This window comes from Hemitrygon akajei, chromosome 21 (genome assembly GCF_048418815.1).
Source record: "Hemitrygon akajei chromosome 21, sHemAka1.3, whole genome shotgun sequence".
In the NCBI taxonomy this organism is placed as follows: Eukaryota; Metazoa; Chordata; class Chondrichthyes; order Myliobatiformes; family Dasyatidae; genus Hemitrygon; species Hemitrygon akajei.
Genome location: NC_133144.1, coordinates 58772941 through 58799218, shown reverse-complemented (window position 1 = coordinate 58799218; position 26278 = coordinate 58772941). Strand labels below are relative to the sequence as shown.

The following is a 26278-nucleotide window of genomic DNA, read 5'->3' as shown; positions in this document are numbered from 1 at the left end:
TTTTTACACAGAGAGTGGTGGGTGCATAGAACGCTCTGCCAGAGGTGGTGGTAGAAGCAGGTACATAAGGGTAATTAAGAAACTCTTAGATAGGCACATGGATAATAGAAAAATGGAGAGTATGTGGGAGGGATGGGGTAGATTGATCTTAGAGTCGGTTAAAAGGGTCAGTACAGCATCATGGGCTGAAGGGCCTGATCTGTGCTGTACTGTTCTATGTTTTATGCTCTATCAAGACACCCAGACTCTCACCACCTCACTCCTGTGTGACCTTGCTGTGCTCCACCAATTGACTGGAACGTTGGACCCTAATGGTGATGGGATCAACACTTCAAAAAAGAATCGACAAGCTGTTTGGGACATGCTCCAGAAGGTGAAAGGGGTTTATATAAACACAAGTACACCTGCCCCTTACAATAAGGAGCTTCCATTTTTTTTGTTTTACTGAGATTAAAGCTAAATAAAAAAAAGGTGAAATTAAAGACGTGACCAAGATTCACACAATTAGCAAAAAAGAAGTTTAACTATATTCACTGGTGACAAGGGCCACTGACCCTAATTTAACTTCATGAAAATGCTTTGATAGTTGATGAGCCCTGGGAGGAACAGTTGCTATCTCTGGTGAATCCGAGCTGGTTACTTGAATTTACCCTTTGTCGTGTGCTTTCTGCTGCTCCTCAACCTCTGCCAGCGCTTTGCTCAGTGATCGTGGGTTAATCCAGCAAGTGACGCTCCCCTTGGCCCATATATTGTATCCCAGCCCATAAAACATAGGAACAGAATTATGCCATTCGGCCCATTGATTCTGCTCTGTCATTCCATCGTGGCTGTTTTATTATCCTTCTCAACCCCATCCTCCTGCCTTCTCCCCGTAGCCTTTGACGCCCTTAAGCAATATACAGATTCACCACTCTCTAACTACATAATTTCCTCCTCATCTCTGTTCTAAAGGGACATCCTTTAAATCTAAAGCTGTGCCCTCTGCTACTAGACTCCCCCACTGTAAGAAACATCCTCTCCATGTCCTCTCTAATCAGGAATTGATTAGTCCACCTAATCAGTTCCTGACCTCTCCTCTGAAGCCACCCATAAGCACTTGTCACCCAGCAAACTGGTACATGTACTGTTTCTCTAGGGAAATTTCCTGAGGTTAATTCACTGGAGCTAGTTTTAATGCCCTTAATAATTCAAATTAAGACAAATTGTTGATTTTTTTGTGACTCAGTTCCACGTTAGCCAATGTACTTCCTGGTACAGATTGTATTGCTTTTCTTCAGTATTGAACACTCTAATATAATCTACTGACTGCATTAATAATAGATAATTATTCATCAATAAAATATTTAATGGTTTCTACACTAATAAATCCTCGAAGAGGAACACAGCCTTGTCATTTGGGTTTGGAGGCTTGCGTGCCTCAATCACCTGGAGAGCTATGTTGGCCAGAGTCAGGGCCTTGTGCTTTGGCTCTTGGTACGGTATCCCATGCCAAACAGGTCAAAGGGTAGAGGCCGAACTAAGATTGATCTACTGGTCCTCTAGGCTCGGAAGTTCAGCTCAGGCCTAACAACACTAAACGGTAAAAAAAAAGTTACAGAAGCAGCAATATCTGTATCTGTGTGTGTCAGTATGAACAGACAGAATTGGAACATAGAACATAGAATAGTACAGCACATTACAGGCCCTTTGGCCCACAATGTTGTGCCGACCCTCAAACCTTGCCTCACATATAACCCCCCACCTTAAATTCCTCCATATACCTGTCTAGTAGTCTCTTAAACTTCACTAGTGTATCTGCCTCCACCACTGACTCAGGCAGTGCATTCCATGCACCAACCACTCTCTGAGTGAAAAACCTTCCTCTAATATCCCCCTTGAACTTCCCTCCCCTTACCTTAAAGCCATGTCCTCTTGTACTGAGTGGTGGTGCCCCGGGGAAGAGGCGCTGGCTGTCCACTCTGTCTATTCCTCTTAATATCTTGTACACCTCCATCATGTCTCCTCTCATCCTCCTTCTCTCCAAAGAGTAAAGCCCTAGCTCCCTTAATCTCTGATCATAATCCATACTCTCTAAACCAGACAGCATCCTGGTAAATCTCCTCTGTACCCTTTCCAATGCTTCCACATCCTTCCTATACTGAGGCAACGAGTACTCCAAGTGTGTCCTAATTAGAGTTTTATAGAGCTGCATCATTACATCACGTTTCTTAAACTCTATCCCTCGACTTATGAAAGCTAACACTCCATAAGCTTTCTTAACTGCCCTATCTACCTGTGAGGCAACTTTCAGGGATCTGTGGACATGTACCCCCAGATCCCTCTGCTCCTCCACACTACCAAGTATCCTGCCATTGTTTATCCTGTCAGAGCTTCATTGTTGCCTTAAGTGCCAGTGGTGTAATGAGCAGTAAGAAAGTACATTAATAAATATACTATATTTTTCCAATGTGATAACATTGACTTTGTTAAATACCTTCAATTGCTGGGAAGATATTGAGGTGCCTAAACTGTTAAAATGGGTTTGAAATGTCTAGAAATTTAATGACATAACAATGCTCTTTTTAAAAAAGGTGTCTTGAATTTGAAAACAAAATATTTGGCATTGGACTTGGTTTATTTTTGTCACATGTACCAAGATGCTTGTCTTGCACTCTGTTCATACAGATCAGATCATTACGCAGAGCACTGAGTTAGAATAGGGTAAAACAGTAACAATGCAGAATGAAGTGTAAAAGCCACTGAAAAAGTCTATCAAAGTACATTTAATATCAGAGTATGTATACAGTATTCAACCAGAAATTCATCCTCTTCACAAGCATCCATGAAACAAAGAAACCCCATTTATGCAGGTAAATGATAAAGTGCAAGTTCATAATGACATAGATTGTGATTGTATTTTTATCACACAAATAGCCTGTTTAAGAGTCTGATAACAGCGGGATAGAAGCTGTCCTTGAACCTAGTGTTCGGTGCTTTCAGACTTTTGGATCTTCTGCCCGATGGGACAGGGAAGAAGAAAGGATGTGGGAGATGCTTTCTCTGGTGCATCAATAAAAATTGGTAAGGGCGTGACAAATTTCTTTTACCTCCTGAGGAAGTAGAGACCTTTTGGCCGTGACATCAATGTGGTTCGACCAGGACAGGCTTTTGATGATGTTCACACCTAGGGACGTGAAGCAGTCAACCCTCAGTGTTGTGGATGTAAATGGGAGTATGTGTATTACCCCCCTTTCTGAGGTCAATGTGCAGCTCTTTTGAGGGAAAGGTTGCTGTCATGATACCACATCAATAAGCTCTCTACCTCCTTCCTGTACTCTGACTCGTTGTTTGAGATACAGCCTGCTGCAATGCAAATCTGTACACGGAGTTAAGCAGAATCTGGCCATAAAGTCGTGAGTGTACAAGGAGTAGAGTAGAGGACAGAGAATGCAACCTTGTGGAGCCACAGTAATGAGGATAGTCTGGTGGAGGAGTTGCTGCCTACTCTTACTGATTGCAGTCCATTGGTAAGGAAGTTAAGAATCCAGTTGCAGGAGACAGTGACTCCCAAGATCTGGAATTTGGTGATGAGTTTGAAGGAAAACCTGTTGTCAATAAACAATAGTCTGACTTAAGGTGTCCTTACTGTCCGGTTGCTCCAGATATGAGGGCAGGGACAGGGGAATGGCGTTCACCGTAGACCTGTTACAGCAGCAGGCAAAATGCAGTGGATCAAGATTGTCTGAAAAGCTGGAGTTGATGCATGTCATGACCAGCTCCTCAAACCACTTCACAATGGTAGATGTCAGAGCCACTGAGGCATGAGATCTTGTTTTTCTTGCGGGCCTGGATGATCGCTTTATGGAGGTCGTATCATGTCATGACTCAGGGTCAGCTGATTTAAACGCTGCAGTCCTGGGAGAATGGAGGAAATGTCACAGCGAATCTGTACACAGGAAGGTCCTATTATCATGGGCTGAGGGGCCTGGACCATTCTACAACGGTCAGATAACCTGCACTTCACGGTGTTGGCTGAGGGATAAACATTGGAGGAATGAGCAAGAGCGGAAGTCTCTTGCTCTTTAAAATAATAAATGGGGATCAGAATTAGGCCATTTGGCAGATGGAGTCTGCTCCATCATTCCATCAAGGCTGATTTGTTATCCCTCTCAACCCCAATCTTCTGCCTTCTCCCCGTAACATTTGACACTCTTTCTAATCAAGAAGCTGTCAACCTCCACTTTAAATATACCCAAAGACTTGGCCTCCACACCCGTCCATAGCAATGAATTCCACAGCCCTCTGGCTAAAGAAATTCCTCCTCATTTCTGTTCTAAAGAGACTCCTTCTACTCTGAGGCTGTGTCCTCTGATCCTAGACTCCCCCCACTATAGGAAACTTCCTCTCCATGTCCACTCTATCTAGGCATTCCAATAATCAAAAAGTTTCAATGGCATCACACCTAATTTTTCTAAATTCCAGTAAGTACAGACCCAAAGCCATCAAATAATCCTTGTAAACTTTGGGTTGGTCCACACATGCGTATTGTGTTTAGTTCTGGTTGCCTCATTATGGGAAAAATGTTGAAGCTTTAGAGAGGGCACAGAGGAGATTTACTAGGATGCTGCCTGGATTAGCAAGCATGTTTTATGAGGATAGGTTGAGTGATCTAGGGCTTTTCTCTATGGAGTGAAGGAGGTGTACAAGATGATGAGACATAGATAGAGTGGACGGCCAGAGACCTTCTTCGAGGCTAATACGAGGTGGCATAATTTTAAGGTGATTGGAGGAAAGTATAGGTGGGGTACCAGGGGTAAGTTTTTTACATAGAGAGTGGTAGGCCCATGGAATGCCCTGATAGGGGTGGTGGTAAAATCAGATACATTAGAACATTTAAGACACTCTTAGATAGGCACAGGGATGATAAATATATATGTATATGATATATGGGAGGAAAGGGTTGGATTGACCTTAGAGTAGGTTAAAGTGTTGGCCCAACATTGTGGGCTGAAGGGGCAGTAATTAGCTGTAGTGTTCTATGTTCTAAAGTCAGAGCACCCAGAGGAAACCCACAAAATCACTGGGAGATCATGAAAACTCCACATAGACAGCATGAGAGGTCATGACTGAGCTGTGGGTCACTGAGCTGTGAGGCAGGAACTCCACCTGCTGTGCCCCTGTGTAGCCAGAGACACATTTGCCTCCGCATTGACTCAGAAGTGGTCCTCAATGTTCAGGTGTGATTGCAAGTTCCTGGCTCTCTGGAATTCAGCACTGTGAAGTACAGGGTCTCAGCATATGAACAACCCCTTCAGGGAGAAGAAGTTGAAATTGGTTTGGTGTCAGTGGAGACAACCTGGCTGCTGGACACCAAATCCAAAACACGGTTCTGATACAGTTCTGGCTGGCCAGCTCCAGGAAGGGTATCATTAAACTGGAGAGGATAAAAAAGGATTTACTGGGACTGGAGGCCATTGGTTAGCTGGATGCGCTGGGGCCTTTTCCCTAGTGCATTGGAGGCTGAGGACTAACATAGCGGTTTATGAAATCATGAGGGGGCACAGATAAATAGACAAAGGTTCCCTCAACATAGTTGAGTCCAGAATTTAGGGTGTTAATATAAGATTATAAGATATAAAATGGGAGGGGACTTTTCACACAGAAAGTGGTCAATACTGGAACAGATTGCCAGAGGAAGTGGTAGATGCAGGTAAAATTGTGACATTTAAAGGGCATTTGGACAGATATATGAATAGGAAAGGTTTATAAAACCTTAAGACATAGGAGAAAAATTAGTCCATTTGGCCTATTGTGCCTGCTCTGCCATTCTATCATGGCCGATTTATTATCCCTCTCAACCCCATTCTCCTGCCTTCTCCCTGTAAAGTTAGACAATGTTACTAATCAAGAACCTATCAACCTCTGCTTTAAGAATACTCAAATGACTTGGCCTGCAAAGTCACCTGTGGCAATGAATTCCACAGATTCACCATCCTCTGGCTAAAGAAATTCCTGCTCATCTTTGTTCTAAAGGGATGCCTTTCTATTCTGAGGCTGTGCCCTCCGGTCTGAGGCTCCCCCACAATAGGAAACATCCTCTCAACATTCTCTATCGAGGCATTTCAATATTCAATGGGTTTCAATGAGATTCCACTCCCACCCCCATTCTTCTAAACTCCAGTGAATACAGGCACAGAGCTATCAAACACTCCTCATATGTGTAGCTTTTCATTCCTGGGATCACTCTCGTGAATCTCCTTTGGATCCTCTCCAATGCCAGCACATCCTTTCCCAGATAGGGGACCAAAAATGCTCACAGCACTCCAAGTGCAGTGTCGCCAATGCCTTATAAAGCTGCAGTGTAGAGGGCCAAATGATTGGAAATGGGACTAGATCAGGAAATTGGGTTAGTATGGACAAGCTGGGCTGAAGGGCCTTGTTTCTGTTCTACATAGCTCTCCAACTCTATGATGAGAAAAAAATCCAGCAGAAAAAATTGCAAAGCTGAAGGGAAAACCACCCACAGTAAAGCAATGAAAATTGGAAAAACGCAGAGGTCATAATTCAAGGAATGCCAAATCATTGAGGGTTGTAGCTTTCAATCATCAAGGACTGAGGATCTTGGGGGTGGGGGGAAAAATGACACAGCAGTGCAGCTAGTAGAGCTCTCGCAGCTCCAGGATCTAAGTTCAATCTTAACCTTGGGCGCTGACTATGTTGAGACTACATACTCTCCTTGTGGCTCTGGCTGATCCAGTTTCAACTCATGTCTGAAAGATGCAGGTTGATACATTAATTGGCTACTGTCTATTGTTTCTAGTCTATGGGTGAGTGGTGGAATCAAGACGATGGTCATGGGGAAATAATAGAATTAGTATAGTGTAAAATGAGTGTTTGATTTTCATCATGGTTCTAGTAGACTGAAGAGTGTGTTTACCTGTTGTATGACTCTATTTAGAGCTTCTTTGGAATAACAATGCGGAACTAAAAATGTGTTTTGAAACCATTAAGTTCTCTCCATGCTTCTCCTACCCAGCCATAAATCCTAGAGAAGAAGCATAAAACAATTAGGATGTACGGAAGGTGCATCAAGAATGCTAAAAGACAAATATGAAATAGGAAATGAAATAGGGGTTTTAAAAGGATGCATTTACTAGGTCTTTTTTGGAACATCGCCGGCGGTGTAGTGGCATCTGCACTGGATTTCAAGGAGGACAGACCCAAGCTTGAATCCGGCCGGGTTCCAACCTGGGCAGCAGCAGTATCTGTGTGGAAGAAAGGCCTGGCAATCTACTTCCGTATCTTGCCACGAAAACCCTATGGACAACTACACTATCCATATGGTCGCCATGAGTTAACAATGATTCGACGGCACTCAATAACAACATGGAACATAGGACAATACTGCACAGTACAGGTCCATTGGTCTGCTCTATTTTGTTGAAATTCTAACCTACTCTAAGATTTATTTATTGATTTCATTTATTTAGAGATATGGCATGGAACAGATCCTTCCTGTTCAACGAGCCACACTGCCCAGAAACCCATCTATTTAATACTAGCAGAATCACAGGACCATTTACAATGACTAACTAATTTGCTAATCAGTACGTCCTTGGACTGTGGGAGGAAACCAGAGCACCAGCAAGAAACCCATACAGCTCATGGGGAGAATGTACAAACTTCTTTCATAACTCTGAACACTGGGACACTCCGAGCTGTAATAGCATCGCATTATACTACCCTGGAATCCTTTCCTGATCAACCTAGCCCTTCTTTCCCACATCGCTCTCCATAAAACCATAGGACCAGAGTTTGGCTATTTGGTCCATTGAGACTGCTCTGTCATTTCATCTTGGCTCTCTCAGACACAACTTCCTGCCTTCTCCCTGTATCCTTTCATACCTGAGCAATCAAGAATCTATCAACCTCTGCCTTAAATACACATAAAGTCTTGGCCTCCACAGCTGCCTGTGGCAGAGAATTCCACAGATCCACCACTCTCTGGCTAAAGAAGTTTCTCCTAATCTCCATTCTAAAAGGACGCCCCTTTGTTCTGCAACTAAGTACTGTGGTCTTAGGCTCTCCCACCATAGGAAACATCCTCTCCACATCCATTCTATCAAGGCATTTCACCATTCAATAGGTTTCAATGAGGTCACCCTTCATTCTTCTGAATTCTAGTGAATACAGGCCCAGAGCCATCAGACATTCTTCATTTGACAAGCCATTCAATCCTGGAATCATTTTTGTGAACCTCCTTTGAACCCTCTCCAGTTTCAGCACATCCTTTCTAAGATAAGGGGCCCAAAACTGCTCACAATACTCCAAGTGAAGCCTCACCAGTGCTTTGTAAAATTTCGACATTACATCCTTGCATTTATATTCTAGTCCTCTTGAAATGAATGCTGACTTTCCATTTGTCTTCTTAATCACAGACTCAACCTGCAAATTTACATTTAGGGAATCCTGCACAAGGACTCTCAAGTCCCTTTGCACCTCAGTTTTTTTGTATTTTCTCTCCATTTAGAAAATAGTCAACCCTTTCATTTCTTCTACCAAAGTGCATGACCATACACTTCCCAATGCTGTTTTCCATCTGCCATTTCTTTGTCCATTTTCCTAACTTGTCTAAGTCCTTCTGTAGCCTCTCTACTTTCTCAAAACTACCTGCCCCTCCACCTATCTTCATATCATCTGCAAACTTTGCAACAAAGCGATCTATTCCATCATTCAAATTATTGATATATAATGTAAAAAAGAACCGGTCCCTAAACAGAGCCTTGTGGAACACCACTAGTCACCGGCAGCCAGTCTGACTCTTCTGATTCTCTGCCTCCTGACAATCAGACCTTGCTTCATCCACTGCCTCATTGCTGGGGTAAAGTTCAATTCAATGCAGGTTGGCGCTTCCATTGTATCCTGGATAATGGATGACCTGACTGGCAGACCCTAGCTTGAGTGGCTTCAGAGCTGTATGTCAGACATGGCGATAAGCAGCACTGGGGGCCACAGGGGAATGTATTGGCTCCCTTCCTGTTTACCCTGTATACCTCAGACTTGAGATACGACACTGAGTCATGTCATCTGCAGAAATTCTCTGATGACTCAGCAATAGTTGGGTGTATAAAGGGAGGAAGGGAGGATGAATACAGGGCCCTGGTGGAGGACTTTGTCAAATGGTGCAAATTGAATCATCTGCAGCTCAACATCAGTAAGACAAAGGAGATGGTGATGAATTTTAGGCAGACCAAGCCTGCACTGCTTCCTGCTACTATTGATGGTGAGGACCTACGAGTACCTGGGGGTGCACCTAGATGACAGACTTGAGTGGAGCATCGGCACAGAGGCTGTGTACAAGAAGGGCCAGAGTCGCCTCTACTTCCTGAGGAGACTGAGAGCCTTTGGACTATGCAGGCTTCTCCTTCACATGTTCTACCAGTCTGTTGTCCCCAGTACAATCTTCTATGAAGTGGTGTACTGGGGCAATGGCATCAACACAGGTGATGCCAACAGGCTCAATAAACTGATTAGAAAAGATGGCTCTGTTAGAGCAGTCAAACTGGACACACTGGAGCCTGTGGTAGAACAAAGGAACCTACAGAATATCCTGGCATTTCTGAACAGTTTTTCACCCTCTGCATGCAACTTTGGCTGAACAGAGGAGCACCTTTAGAAACAGACAACTGCGCTGCTATATGAGGTCATTCTTACCCTTGGCCATTAGGCTATATAATGAGTCAACCTATAGTCGGGGAAGTGATGACCCCCTCCTGTTAGACTGTTTGAGGTAACTCATATTTTATTCTTTCTTACTTCTCTTCTAATATTTGCATATCTGTGCACTTGTAATGCTATGGTGACACTGTAATTTCCTTTGGGATCAATAAAGTACCTATCTATTCATGCTAGAATCTTTTCTGTAATACCGTAGGCCGTAGCGTGTTAAGCAACCTCATGTGTGGCACCTTGTCAAATGTCTTCTGAAAACCCAAGTACACAACGTCAACCAATTATCCTTTGTCTCTGCTGTTTGTTACTTCTTGAAAGAATTTCAGCTTTTTCCCTGAGGAAATCATGCTGACTATGGCCTATTTTTTCATGTTCCCTGAGACCTCATCCTTAATAATCAACAGCAATATCTTCCCAACCACTGAGGTCAGACTAACTGGCCTATCATTTCCTTCCTTCTGCCTCTTTCCCTTCTTGAAGAGTGGAGTGACATTTGCAATTTTCCAGTCTTCCAGAACCATTCCAGAATCTAGTCATTCTCGAAAAATCATTACTAATGCCTCCATAATCTCTTCAGCCACCTCTTTCAGAATTCTGGGGTGTGCACCATCTGGTCCAAGTGATGTTCTACCTTCAGACCTTTCAGTTTCCCAAGAACCTTCTCTCACGTTATGGTCATTTCATGCACTTCACACCTGGAACTTCCACCATACTGTCAGTGTCTTCCACAGTGAAGACTGATGCAAAATACTTATTCAGTTTGTCTGCTATTTCATTGTCCCCCGCTTTACTACCTCTTCAGCATCATTTTCCAGCAGTCTGATATCCACTTGTTTCTCTTTTACACTTTATATACCTGAAGAAACCTCTGGTATCCTCTTTAATATTATTGGCTTTCTTATTTTTGTATTCCGTCTTTAGCTTCTAAATGACAATTTAGTTGCCTTCTGTTGCTTTTTAAAAACTTCCTAATCCTCTAACTTCCCACTAATATTTTCTCTATTATATGCCCTCTCTTTGGCTTTTATTTTGGCTTTCACTTCTCTTGTTACCCATGGTTGTGTTATCTTTCCTTTAGAATACTTCTTCTTCTTTGGGATGCATATATCCCATGCCTTCTGAATTGCTTCCAGAAATTCCAGCCATTGCTGGTCTTTTTGAATCAATTCTGGCCACCTCCTCTTTTGTGCCTCTGTAATTCCCTTCATTCCACTGTAATACTGATACGTCTGACTTTAGCTTCTCCTTCTCAATTTTCTAGGTGAATTCAATCATATTCTGATCACTTTTCCCTAAGGGTTCTTTTACCTTAAGCTCTTTAATCAATTCTAGTCCATTGCACAACATGCAATCCAGAATAGCTGAATCCCTAGTGGGCTCAACCACAAGTTGCTCTAAAAAGAATCCCTAGTGGGCTCAACCACAAGTTGCTCTAAAAAGCCATCTCATAGGTACTCCAGAAATTCCTCCTCCTGTAATCCAGCATCAAGCTGATTTTCCCAATCTACCTGCAGATTGATGTCCCCATAACTATTGTAACATTGCCCTACTGCATCCATTTTCTATCTCCAGTTGTAATTTGTAGGCCACATCATTTGGGTGTCCGTATACAATTCCCATCAGGGTCTTTTTACCCATGCAGTTCCTTAGCTCTGTCCACAACGATTCTACACCTCCTGACCCTATGTCACCTCTTTCTAATGATACGATTTCATTTTTTACTAACAGAGCCACGCTGCCCCTTCTGCCTTTCTGCCTGTCCTTTCAATATAATGCGTGTCCTTGGACATTAAGCTCCCAGCTATAATCTTTCAGCCATGATTCCATGATGCCTACAACATCATACTGCCAATCTGTAAGCTCATCTACCATATTCCATATACTACACACATTCAGATACAACACCTTCAGTCCTGTATCTACCCTTTTTGATTATGTCACACCATGCTTAACCTTTTGATTCCTAACTTTGTCTGAGGTCTATCCGACATCTGCCTCCAGAACCTCTCCTCTAACTGTTTTGGCACTCTGGTTCCCATTCCCTTGCAATTCTGTTTAAACCCCACCATGCAGCATTAGCAAGCCTTCCCGCTAGGATATTAGTCCCCCTCCAGTTCATGTGCAAACTGTCCCTTCTGTACAGGTCCCATTTTCCCTGGAAGAGAGGCCAATGATCCAAACATCTAATGCCCTCTATCCTACACCAACTCCTTACCCAAGTATTAAACAGTATAATCTTCCTAGTTCCAGCCTACCTAGCACGTGGCATGGGTACCAACCCTGAGATCACAACCCTGGAGGTCCTGCACTTTAACTTACCACCTAACTCCCTGAGCTCCCTATGCAGAACCTCATCACTCCTCATACCCCTGTCATTGGTACCTACATGGACCACGACTTCACCCTCCCACTTAAGAATGCTGTGGACTTGATCTAAGATATCCCGGACCTTGGCACCCCAGAAGCAACATACAATCCGAGAATCCTGTTCTCGCCCACAGAACCTCTGTCTATTCCCCTAATTAACGAATCCCCTATCACCACAGCGTGCTTCTTCCCCCTTACGTTCTGAGTCCACAGAGGTAGACTCTGTGCCAGAGACCTGACCACTGTGACTTTCCTTTGTTAGGTCACCCCCCCCAATCCCCAACAGTATCCAAAGTGATATTCCTGTTGTTGAGGGGGTTGGCCACAGGGGTACTCTGCACTGGCTCTTTAAAACCTTTCCCCTTCCTGACTGTCACCCAGTCTCCTGTGTCCTGCACCTTGCCTCTCTTTACGTCCTATCTATCACCCCCTCAGCCTCCCAAATGATCTGGAGTTCATCCAGTTCCAGCTCCAACTCAACCTGGTTTGTTAGAAGCTGCAGCTGGATGCACTTTGCGCAGTTGTAGTTATCAGGGATACTGGAAGTCTCCCTGCCTTCCCAGATCTGCAAGAGGAGCATTCAACTATCTTGCCTGTCATTTCTACCCAACTAAGCAGATATAAAGAAGAGAAGGAAAATCTTGAGCTTTTCTTTTCTTTGCTTTCTCTGAGTGAAGCCTCAAAGAGCTAAAGCCTTGAGATCGCCACTCTGACTCTGTCACCCAGACAGCAGCCGTTGTACTTGCCCCCGCCTTCCTTTAATTTGCTCTTACTAATTAATCCCAAATGCCACTAATTAATCCCAAGTGCCACTAATTAATCCATATGCCCATCTAAAATTTCTTAAATGCCCCTAATGTATTTGCCTCTACCACTACCCCCTGGAAGGATGTTTCATGCACCCAACATTCACTGTGTTATAAACCTACCTCTACATCTACCTCTCAACCCCAGGGAATTTCACATCCGTTGCCTATTATTGTCCATCTCTTGGGTGGAGAACTATGGATTGTGATAGACAATTTTCCAATGTTACATAGACATTACTATGTGGCTCCAACCAACCCACTGGCATAAGCCTGCTTACATCCTTCCTATCAACATAATTTTTCAGTCCTCCCTCCCATTTTCTTTACATTGGAAGTATCTTGACTGGTTGCATCATAGTCTAGTACGACAATTCAAATGTGCAGGCAGTACAAAGTTACAGAGAGTAGCAGACTCTGCCTAAGCATCACAGGTGCAACCCTTTGTTAATATCTACAGGAGGCACTGCCTCAAGAACGCAACATCTGGCATCAAAGATCCCGACCATCCAGACCATGCCATCATTGCACAACTACCACCAGGCAGGAGGTACACACCACTAGATTCAAGAACAGCTTCTTCCCTTCAATGTCAATTCCTGAAACAACTGGCACAATCCTAATCACGGCAGTTTAGCAACACTATGACCACTTTGATCACTTTGCACTAAAGTGAACTCTGTTATTTTTGTTCTAATTGCGTTTCTTGTAAGTAATGAGTATAATTTATGTTTAATGTATGTTTTTCTTGGGCATGCTGCTGATCTGATGCTCTGTGCCTGTGATGCTACAGTAAGTAAGCCTTTCATTGCACCTGTGCATAAAAGCACTTATGCATATGACAATAAACTCGACTTTGACTTTGACTTTGATTCACAGGATGTGCATGGTGTTAGCGATGCTAGCATTCATTACGATGAACTCATCTACGAATTCACTTTCAAAGACTCTACAGCTCATGTTCTCAGTATTATTTATTTACATATTTATTTTCATTTGCACAGTTAGGCTTCTTTTGCACATTGGTTGCTTGTCAGTCCTTCTATTGTATTTCTTTATTTTCTCAAGGTAGTACATGGTGACATATACGTACTTTGATAATAAATTTACTTTGATTTTATTGTCCATACTTAGAATTATCCACATAAATCTAGGTCATACTGGATAAAAGGTGGTAGAATCCCTACCTGAAGGACATAAGTTAACAGCTGATTCTTTTACAACTGTTTGTTACCTCCATTCTTACTGGTACTGAGACCAACTTTATGAAAAATAATTACAGGTCTTGTTTATCCTTGTAGGAGACAAGACACGGCAAAGAAAGCTTGTTCCGTCAATATTTAATTTATCTATTGGGATAATAGTGCAGAATAGGCCCTTCTGGCCCTTCTGTCATTTAATTCCTAAACTAATCACACAACAATGTACAATGGTCAACTAATCTCTGGACTGGTACTTCTTTGGACTGTGGGAGGAAACTGGAGCACTCAGAGGAAACCCAAGGGGTCATGGGGAGAATATATAAACTCCTTAGAGGCAGCAACAGGAATCCATCGTTACCCTGAATTCACTTTAAGTAGACCATAAGACATAGGAGCAGAAGTAGGCCATTTGGCCCATCGAGTCTGCTCCACCATTCCCTCCTGGCTGAGTTATTATCCCCCCTCAACACTATTCTTCTGCCTTTTCTCTGTAACCTTTGACGCTAACTGAAAAAAATAACAGATTCATATCATACATACAAAAAGTAATTGGGATTCAGCATTCCCTGTGCAGCTTGTGACGAGCCTATCTTTGAAATACATTTTATTTATTGCACGATGCTGGCAATTTTACTGCCCCCTGATGTGCAGTGAAATCAAAAATTATAATTGACTGTATTATATTATTATCTGACAGCTGTATCACTTTCCATACTCTACTCTAAATCCCTCCCGCCACCTCACAGGCAACGGGAAACGATCTGACCAATTGGTTAGGAATTGTTGAATAGGTATACCCACATTTTTGTTAAATGGGACCATATGATGATATAATTACACTCCCTAGTATATTTTGACAGATCAAGACAATTCCCTGCTCGGTTCCATGGGATTATCTGTTTTATTTAAATCTGCAGTGTGGGAATAGCACATTATAATTCCACCCATTTTTCTATGGAAAAGAAAATCAGTGGCCCTGGCACTAACAGGTGTATTATTAGCTCAAATTCAAAGTTCAGAAGTTCAAAGGTCAAAGTAAAATTATTATGGAAGTATATATTTGGGGCCATATATTACCCTGAGATTAATTTTATTGTAGGCAGAATAGAGCAAAGAAAATACAACAAAATCAATGTATACACATACAAAAACTGACAATCAATGTGCAAATACAGAAAATAAATAATAATAATAATAATTATTATTATTATTACTAAATAAATAAATAAATAATGCTGAGAACATGAGTTACACAGTAGAGTCCTTGATAGGGTGTCCATATCATATGGAATCAGTTCAGTGTTGAGGTGAGTGATGTTATCCACGCTGGTTCAGGAGCCTGATGGTTGAAGGGTAATAACTGTTCCTGAACCTGGTGGTGTGGGACCTAAGGCTCCTGTACCTCCTGCCCAATGGCAACAGCAAGAAGAGAGTATGGCCTGGATTTGTACAGTAGAGAATCTGCACAATAATTGCAGTGAACGGTTACCAAAGAATATCTCAACATGGAGAGCTCTGGAGAAGTTAGTTCAAAGCCTCATTCTACCACTCAGTCCTGTACAGGAAAAGATGTCACATTGATCTAACTTTTCAGCCAAGAGGTATCTCTGTACCTTCAAGAGTCCTTCTCACACCACCTGGGCTTCAGTAAAGGGATTAAAGATTTTCTTTTGATCCCAACCTCATCGTTCTTCCTGGGAAGGATTTCAGAACCTTGCCAACCAACTCGGACAAGTGTTTCCTCTATTGCTAAGCAGAAAACCGGGGTAAGTGGGCAGTAACACCAGCGATTCTGCAGGTGCTGGCAATGCAGAGCAACACTCACAATTCTGAAGGAGCTGAGCAGGGGAATAAACAGATGATGTTTTGGGCTGAGACTGGAAAGTAAGGGGAAGAATCCAGAATAGAAAGTGGGGGGCAGAGAGAAAGATAAACTGGTATATGATAGGCGAGGCAGTTGAGGGGAAAGGTGGGTGAGTGGAGGAGGGATGGATGAAGTGAGAAGCTGGGAGGTGATAGGTGGATAAGATAAATGGCTGAAGAAGAAGGAGTTTGATAGGAAAGGACAGTGGACCATGGGAGAAAGAGAAGGAGCAGTGAACTCGTGGCCATGTGAGGAGAGAGGAAGGGGTAAGAAGGAAGCCAGAAAGAAGAATGGGAAAGAGATATGAGGGAGATGAAGGAATTACCGGAAGTTAGAAATTAAATGTTCGTGTGGTCAGAATGGAGGCATAAAAGCATACAAACATGGTCAAGAGGTTCAGTTGTTGTTCAGACTAAACATCAGAATGGGGAAGAAATGTGATCAAAGTGACTTTGACAGTGGAATAATTGCTGGTGCCAGATAGGGAGGTTTGAGTATCTCAGAAACTGCTGATCTCCTGGGATATTCATGCACAACACTCTCTAGAGTTTACAGAGAATTGTGCAAAAAAAAACCATCCAGTGACAGTTCTGTGGGCAAAAAAAGACGAGAGAGAGAGAGAGAGAGAGAGAGAGAGAGAGAGAGAGAGAGAGAGAGGAGAGAGCGAGAGAGAGCGAGAGAGAGAGAGAGAGAGAGAGAGAGAGAGAGAGAGAGAGAGAGAGAGAGAGAGAGAGAGAGAGAGAGAGAGAGAGAGAGAGATGTCCAGACTGGTTCAAGATGACAGGAAGGCGACAGTAACTCACATAACCACGTGTTACAGCTGTGGTGTGCAGGAGAGCATCTCTGAACGCACAACACTTCGTACCTGGAAGTGCATGGGCTAGAGAGGCAGCAGACCACCATGTAGCCAGTAACGTGGTCACTGAGTGTGTTATAACAACTGCGCAAACACTCGGACACAGACACGAGAAAATGCCGAGGCTGGAATCTCGAACAAACAACCTGCTGGAGGAACTCGTGAGACTTGGTGCAGGGTTACCTTCCAAAAACATCGACAGATGCTACTCGCACGCCGATTGCTACTTGCTCAAAGGGTTACTGCAGGTTTAAAACAGCACCTTAACAGGGGGAGATTTGGAGAGGTTTTAATGATTGAAGACTCTGGGCGGTGTGGTTTGGGCAAATCAAGCGGAGTTTGGACATTGTCATCATGATCGTGTAGCTGCTTCTAAACTCTGAATCGGAATCAGGCTTAATGTCCCCGGCGTATGTCGTGAAATTTGTTGTTTTGCAGCAGCAGTACATTGCAATACAGATTAGTAAAAACTGTAAATCACAATAAGTATATATATATAAAAAAGAAAATTTAATTAAATAAGTGGTGGAAAAATAGACATAAGAAACATGGTATCTGGGGAATAGTGAAGCGTTTTGAGCCAGAACCATTCATCACCCAACGATAACACCCAGAGGTATCAGCCACATGTGTCAGCTCGCTATCTACAAGTCATTGTATCATCAACACTTTCATTCATTAGTTAGCATTGCCTTTCTGGATACATTGCAAAGGTTGACTAAACGCCATTGCTTTGCCTCTAACTGTGCTAAAGATGAAATGATGGGAAATCGAGAGCAAATGAAAATATTTGGCAAAAGGTGGGGGGGGGGGGTAAAGGAAAAAGGAACTTGGAGAAAGGGAGAAGGAAAATAAAGGAGGAAATCCGTGACCCAGTACAAAACAAACTTGTGATAAATGGTATCGGACAATACCTGCATTTCAATCTCTCACCTCTCCTATTACTGCGGTATCAAATGAGATACGGTAACAAATGTCCTGTTCCTTAAACGGCATGTCCCTCGCAGCCAGCACTAAAAACCCTGCTTCACCCGGGGGGGGGGCAATCTTTGCTAAATCACATCGGCCAAGTTGCCCCATTTGAAGCATTCCCTCCAGCACCCTCAACCCACATGACGGCCCACACTGTGTTACCCCCTGAGAAATCCAGCTCAGTGACATTTCAGGAGAGGCAAGATTATCCCTAACCATTTTCACCAATGTAGGGTTGTTACCAAATTGATGTTATATTGGCTTTCTACATTGGCCAGCTAAGCCCTGTTCACCAAAGAAGTTGAAACAATGTGGTTATCAAAGGAATTAAAAGCTTAAACCTGGCTGTAAAAATATATGTAACTATGTGGGCAGAACAGAAAGCCTTTTCTCACATGGATTATTTGAATATTTATGAATCCATATTTAAAGATTTTGTTACTCTGGGGAAGTGGCGGTGTTTCCGATATTGGAACCATAATCAATGTGGCTTTAAGAATATCATGGATCTTGCCTCTTGCTAGCTGTTAATAGCGCCGGTCACTACACAGCTCTCCACCACTTCCCATACAGCTGATCCCTTGAAATCTGTATTATCTGGATATTTTAAGTTGCAGGGCCTCGTACAGGACCTGGTCTAAAGAGAGGTAAAACACACCCGTGCACAACGCGCGCGCGCTCACACACACACACACACACACACACACACACACACACACACACACACACACACACACACACACACACACACACACACACACACACACACACACACACACACACTGTACTGATTCTAAATGTAAACTGTGAAGTAACATATCAAAGCAACCCATCAGTTTGAAAATACAAAAAAGGCTTTTCCCGATCCGCTCAAATCTCTTCCCCGAGGCTATTTATATCAGGAAAAGGGCATTATATAATATATATTTAGAACGCTGCGTTTTATACAAGCAATGCTCTTGGGTTGAAGACCAATGGATGGAAGCCATTTATTTAATTATTTTCCCGAATGTGTGCAAAGGTTTTGAGAAAGGTTTACCATTAGCTTACCCTGTCACATCCTGGAGACCCCCGCGAGAGGCTCCCGTAGCTGGGTTGCTGAGACTGTCGGCGGGTGGAGGGCTTCCCGTTGATGAGCGCAATCGGTGGAAGTCGGTCAGTCGCTCTCTCTCTCTCTCTCTCTCTCTCTCTCTCTCTCTCTCTCTCTCTCTCTCTCTCTCTCTCTCTCTCTCTCTCTCTCTCTCTCTCTCTCTCTCTCTCTCTCTCCCTCTCTCTCTCTCCCCTCTCTCTGTCGCTCTCTCCTCTCTGTCGCTCTCTCTCTCTCTCTCTCTCTCTCTCTCTCTCTCTCTCTCTCTCTCTCTCTCTCTCTCTCTCTCTCTCTCTCTCTCTCTCCTCTCTCTCTCCTCTCTGTCTCTTTCACTCGCTCTCTAGCGGATTTGCCTTACACCCGGGCCGCTGCCTCTCTTACTCAGGAACAAGAAGTGGAATAAAATGCTAGCGTCATCACCACCGGAGTGTTGAGATGATCAATCCAGCAGAGATCCAAACTGAATTGTCTTATCAATTGCACACACACAAACACACACACACACACACGCACGCACACACACACACAACACACAGACACAACACACACACACACACACACGCACACAACACACATACATACACACACTCACACGCGCGCGCACACACGCACAATGACATTTATTTACATAATGTAAATAAATAACAGCGGCAGAGAGAAGTAAGCACAGAGACAAACTAACCAACAAAAAAATGCAAATGCAAAAAATAAGCCAGGAGTCTCCCTGCACTCCTCCCCACCCCCTCTCGCAACCAAATGAGAGAGATTTCCTTGCGCTCGGGAAAGACACGATGCAGTCACACTGGAGGGTAGGAGCTAGCCAACGTGCTGAAATCTTCAGCGGTAGAAGTAAACCCCTCGCTGCAGAACAGCCGAAAACACGGGCTTATATTGCTCTAGATAATTAAATCCGCGCGTTTTAATTAAGCATGGTCCGAGGTTATTTATACGCCTCAGTTTCTGTACATATGTATTATGCTCCTGCGAGGGTTTTTACACAGTAAAACTCAGCTGCCTGAAAAGGGAATCTGCAGAACCCACTATTCCCCTCCATATGTGCTTTTAATTATTTAAGGAGGAAACTACCCACTCCCTGTTGTATTTACTCACACACACCTTCACCTGTCGGATTGACGGCAAAAACAATTCTAATGTCAGTGACTACTTACTGTAGTTTATGTGTTGCGTTCCAGTATACACGGTTGGCCCAATTGAATGCAATACAGTAGGTGCTTGACAGATTGTTCAGGAGGCGCAATGATTTGATTAAAATAATTAGAATTAGACAGGGATCGCCAGGTAGACTGGAGAGGAAAAAACATCAGACCACAGTACTGCTATGTTACATTCCATTTAGATGTTCACTACTAACATTAAAAAAAGAACATGCATGCTGCTAAGACACGTTGTTGAAATACACACCTAGCGGCCACTTTATTAGGTACACCAGCTCGCTAATGCAAGTCTCTAATCAACCAATCATGTGGCAGCAACTCAATGCATAAAAGCATGCAGACAGAGTCAAGAGCTTCAGTTGTTGTTCAGACCAAACATCAGAATGAGGAAGAAGTGTGATCTAAGTGACTTTGACAGTAGGATGATGGTTAGTGCCAGGTGGGGTGCTTGAGTATCCCAGAAACTGCTGGTGTCCTGAGATTTTCACACACAGCAATCTCAAGTGTTTACAGAGAATGGGGTGAAAAACCCCCAGTGAGTGGTAGTTTTGTGGGCAAAAGTGCCTGGTTAGTGAGAGAGAGCAGAGGAGAATGGCCAGACTGCTTCACGTTGACAGGAAGGCAGCGGTAATGCAAGTAATCATATGTTACAACAGTGGTGCGCAGAAGAGAATCTATGAACACACAACATGTTGAACCTTGAAGTGGATGGGCTACAGCACCTACACCTGTACCCTAATAAAGTGGCTGCTGAGTGTATATGCCGAATTTATAAATATATATATATATATCCATGTAATATATCTATGCTGCTATTTTATTTATTATTATATAAAATATTCCAAGGGACTATTAATAGTTATGGTATCACAGATATTTGTGGCATGGAATGATGCCATCTATCATTTCCACGCCAGCCAAAAAGAGATATTCAAAGTACTCTGACCTCAGCCCTTAAGACCTGTAGGTCATGGAATTGTAAGTTCTTTCCCAAGTACTCAATAAAGGTGATGAGGTTTCTGTACTCATTCACCCTTCAGGCAGTGCACTACATGTTCTTCTTTAGCTCCATTCTAAATTACAATAAATCCATTCAGAATCAGGTTTAATATCACTGGGATATGTAATGAAATGAGTCCACTCTACAGCAGCAGTACAATGAAATACATGATAAATAAATATAGAGGAGAAATCTGAATTACAGTAAGTATATATATGTCTATTAAATAATTAAGTTAAAATAATACTGCATAAAAACAGAAATAAAAAAGTAGTGAGGTAATATTCATGGGTTCAATGTCCATTTAGAAATTGGATGGCAGAGGGGAAGAAGCTGTTCCTGAATCATTGAGTGTGTGCCTTCAGGCTTCTGTATCTCTTTCCTAATGGTAACAATGAGAAGAGGGCATGCCCTGGGTGGTGGCAGACTTTAATGATGGACACTGCCTTCCAAAGTCTTTGCTCCTTGAAGATGTCTTGGTTACTACATTCATTGAAGATATCTTGGAGTCCTCCTAGAAAGATTTTCCCCCATGAAGCTTCTCTTTATCTAATACATATATTATATGGAGACACTTAACAATTAAAGTGTAGGTTGGAAAGTCCAACAATAAAAAAAAATATTCATATCAATTAAAACTCTAGTAAGCTGACATTCTGCCAGTACCAGACCAGTCGATTTCTCAGACAATTGGATGTCAATATTTTTAATTGACATTTTTTACATGTTACAAAGCAACATAGCAAATTTTCCAGTGACTGTGATGAGCTCAAAGGAAGTAGGAAATATGCAGTATAAACAAGAATGAGAAGGTTAACATATGAGGAGCTTTTGATGGCTCTGGGGCTGCACTCATTGGAATTTAGAAGGATGCGGGTAGGGAGGAATCTCAATGAAAACTTCTGAACATAGAAAGGCCAGCATGAAGTGGACTTGGAGAGGATGTTTCCCGTAGTGGGAGAGTCTAGGACCAAAGGGCGCAGCCTCATAAAAAAGGGATGATTTTTTAGAACAGAGATGAAGAGGAATTTCTTTAGCCAGAAGGTGGTGAATCTGAGGAATTCGCCCAGCTGTGGAGGCTATGTCATTGGGTATATTTATAGCTGAGATTGATAGATTCTTGATGAGTGGGGATGTCAAAAGTTGTAGGGAGAAGGCAGGAGAATGGTGTTGAGAGAGAATAATAAACCAACCATGATAGAATGGCAGAGCAGACTTGATGGACTGAATGGCCTAATTCTGCTCCTTTGTCTTATGACCTTATAGTGTTCCAGACCCCCCCCCCCCCAATCCATTTCCAATTTACAACATGGATCCCAGTCCTTGCTGTACACCTCACTTGCACACAGGATTCCTGGCTCAGGTTCCAGATTACTAAATGATCCAGATGCTAAAGCATTGGGAATTTCCAACAATCAGAAGCTGGACTGTCAGATTTCCTATCATCATTTGTATCATTTACCAATGCACTAATCATGGCTCCTATGGTTAAACAAAAGGTTACTCAAAAGTTATCTAGACAGGCACTTACATAGACAACACATTGAACGATGTGGACCTTATGCAGGCATGTGGGCTCAGTGTGGGTTTATAATCATATAATCATATAACAATCACAGCACAGAAACAGGCCATCTCGGCCCTCCTAGTCCGTGCTGAACTCTTAATCTCACCTAGTCCCACCTACCCGCACTCAGCCCATAACCCTCCACTCCTTTCCTGTCCATATAGCTATCCAATTTTACCTTAAATGACACAACTGAACTGACCTCTACTACTTCTACAGAAAGCTCATTCCACACAGCTATCACTCTCTGAGTAAAGAAATACCCCCTCGTGTTTCCCTTAAACTTTTGCCCCCTAACTCTCAAATCATGTCCTCTCATTTGAATCTCCCCTACTCTCAATGGAAACAGCCTATTCACGTCAACTCTATCCCTCTCAAAATTTTAAATACCTCGATCAAATCCCCCTTCAACCTTCTACGCTCCAATGAATAGAGACCTAACTTGTTCAACCTTTCTCTGTAACTTAAGTGCTGAAACCCAGGTAACATCCTAGTAAATCGTCTCTGCACTCTCTCTAATTTATTGATATCTTTCCTATAATTCGGTGACCAGAACTGTACACAATATTCCAAATTTGGCCTTACCAATGCCTTGTACAATTTTAACGTTACTTCCCAACTTCTGTATTCAATGCTCTAATTTATAAAGGCCAGCATTCCAAAAGCCTTCTTCACCACCCTATCTACATGAGACTCCACCTTCAGGGAACTATGCACTGTTATTCCTAGATCTCTCTGTTCCACTGCATTCCTCAATGCCCTACCATTTACCCTGTATGTTCTATTTGGATTATTCCTGCCAAAATGTAGAACCTCACACTTCTCAGCATTAAACTCCATCTGCCAACATTCAGCCCATTCTTCTAACCGGCATAAATCTCCCTGCAAGCTTTGAAAACCCACCTCATTATCCACAACACCTCCTACCTTAGTATCATCGGCATACTTACTAATCCAATTTACCACCCCATCATCCAGATCATTTATGTATATTACAAACAACATTGGGCCCAAAACAGATCCCTGAGGCACCCCCGCTAGTCACCGGCCTCCATCCCGATAAACAATTATCCATCACTACTCTCTGGCATCTCCCATCTAGCCACTGTTGAATCCATTTTATTACTCCAGCATTAATACCTAATGACTGAACCTTCTTAACTAACCTTCCATGTGGAACTTTGGTTATTCAAATTGTTCTTTTCTCTGCCATGCAATGCTGGGATGCTAAGACTTTCGAACAAAACACATATTTCTTGTATCATGTTGCTCAGTCAAGTTCTTTGTTGTGTTCCCCTCAATAATCGTGTGGAATTAAACTAGTCCAGTAAAATTCAACCAACAAATTTCACAACATATTGATGCACCTTATTCCGAGCTTTGGCACTTCCTGTGCAGACAATTAAGCAAACCCACATGGTACTGTACTCTAAATGCTCCCACCATTTCGCACTGCCCTAAGGAAAGTTTAAAGGTTTATGAGGGCTGGTAGGTTGGTCTGGAAGGTTCTGCCCCATGGAATCCAGGGAGAGCTACACACGCAAAATGCTGGGGGAGCTCAGCAGGTCAGGTAGAATCTATGGAGAGGAATAAAGAGAGTTGCTATTTCCGGCCAAGATGTTTCATCAGGACTGGCTGGTGGATTCTAAGTTGGCTCAGAAATATGCTGGTGGCTGCTCAGAATGAAGTCCGGTGCCTCCTGGTGCACAACAAGGATCGGTGTTGAGACCCTTGTTATTCATTATTTATATAAACAAATTGGATGCAAATGAACAAGGCTTGCTCAGTAAGGTTTCCAAATGACACAAAATTAGGTTTTATTAATAATGAAGAAGGTGATCATACATTGTAAGGGGACCTTGATCACACAGGAAAGTGGGCTGAGAAGAGGAAAATGGATTTCAATATAGTTAAGTGTGAGGTGATAGATTTTGCAGTCAAACCAGGGTTAAACTCCGGATGACAGGGCACTAAGGAATGTAAGGGAATAGAGGGACTTGGGAGCACAAGTGTATAATTCATTGAAAGTAACATCACAGGTAAATAGGTTGGTGAAAAATGTGTTTAGCATTTGCCTTCATCAATCCGACCATTGAATATAGAATTTGGGAAATTATGTTGCATTTGTATAAGTCACTGGTGAGACTGCTCTTGGAGTTTTGCTCACCCTGTTGTAGGGAAGATGTGGTTAAATTGGAAAGCATGCAGAGAAGATTTACAGAGATGTTGCCAAGATTAGACAGTCTGACTCATAGGTAGAGGTTGGCCAGGCTGCTTCTTTATTCTTGGAAAATGGGAGAATGAAGGGCAACCTTATAGAAATGCTCAAAATTATGAGAGGCATGGATATGAATGGTAGCAGTCTTTTCCCCAGGGTCAGGAAGAACCAAAACTAGGGGTGCAGAGTTAGGATGAGAGGGGAAAATTTAAAAGGGACCCAAGGGTCAACATCTTCATTCAAAGGGTGCTGAGTATATGGATTGAGCTGTCAGAGGAAGTGGTTGAGGAAGATACAGTAGTATCAGTTAAGAAGCATTTGGATAGGTACATGGAAGGACAGGGCTGAGAGGGATATGGGTTGAACACAGGAGACTGGACTATCTGCATGGGCACCGTGCTTGGCAAAGACTCATTGGGCAAAAGGTCCAGTATCCGTACTGTATTGCTCCATAACTCTATGACTCCAAGTACCTCTCTGGGTCCCATCTCAATATCCTTGTCAGGTAAGTTAGTTCAGTAAAGTTCAATAAACAAATTTCACAACATATCGACAAGCTTATTCAGAGCTTTGGTACTTCTTGTACAGAAGGTTAAGCAAACCCATGCGGTATTTCCCCAAACTGCTCCCACCATAACATACAGCATAACTCTCTCCAATCACAGCCCTGGTACAAGTTTAAAAAGTTACAAGAGGCGTAGATAGGGTAAACATTCAGAACTGTTTCCCCAGGGCAGAAATGTCAAGACTACAGGACGTACATTTAAAGTGAAAGGGGGATATTTAAGAGATGTGAAGAGCAAGTTTTTTACACCAATAGTGATGACGCCTGGAACGGGCTGTCAGTGGTAGTGGTGGAAGGAGGTACGTTAGAGGTGTTTAAGGAGCTGTTAGATAAACACAGTAGAGCTTCTGTATAATGTAAGGCTACTACAGCGAACTGGGTTCAAGTCCGCTGCTGTACTCTCCACTACAAAGTGGATCTCCTCCAGTTTCCTCCCACATTACAAAGACATATTGGTAGGTTAATTAGTGACATGGGTGCAATTGGACAGCATGGGCTGGTTGGGCTGGCAGGGCCTGTTCCTCTGCTGCTCTTAGACGTAAAAAAACAAAACACACTCTCCAAGTGGTCAAAACTAAGCCTAATAACCAGGCCTGTAAAAGAAATCGACACACCAAATGGTCTAACTGAGGCCTAACTAGACTTAAAAAGAAAACCTACTCCACAAATGGTCAAAACTAAGCCTAATAACTAGCTTGTAAAATAAACCTACTCTCCAAATGGTTCAAGTCTAATAACAAGGCCTAAAAAGACTGGTTGGACTATGAAGATAGAGCATTAAGAATAGGATGACATGCTCCCTGTTAAGTTAATCCAGACTGGGGACTCCCACACACCCAAATACAAAAGAGATCACAGAAAACTACATAAGCAGGGAAGGTATGTCTT

The 26278-nt window shown here is 42.8% G+C and overlaps 1 protein-coding gene across 1 annotated transcript in view; it reads right to left on the bottom strand.

Annotated features, from left to right (window-relative positions):
• tmem266 (transmembrane protein 266) overlaps positions 1 to 18946 on the bottom strand; it is a 195419-nt gene extending 176473 nt beyond the window's left edge. The window contains exon 1 of the mRNA XM_073025524.1: positions 18829 to 18946. The gene's annotated coding sequence lies outside the window, so the exon portion shown is untranslated. The remainder of the gene's footprint in view (positions 1 to 18828) is intronic.
• Between the last annotated feature and the right edge of the window lie 7332 nt (positions 18947 to 26278).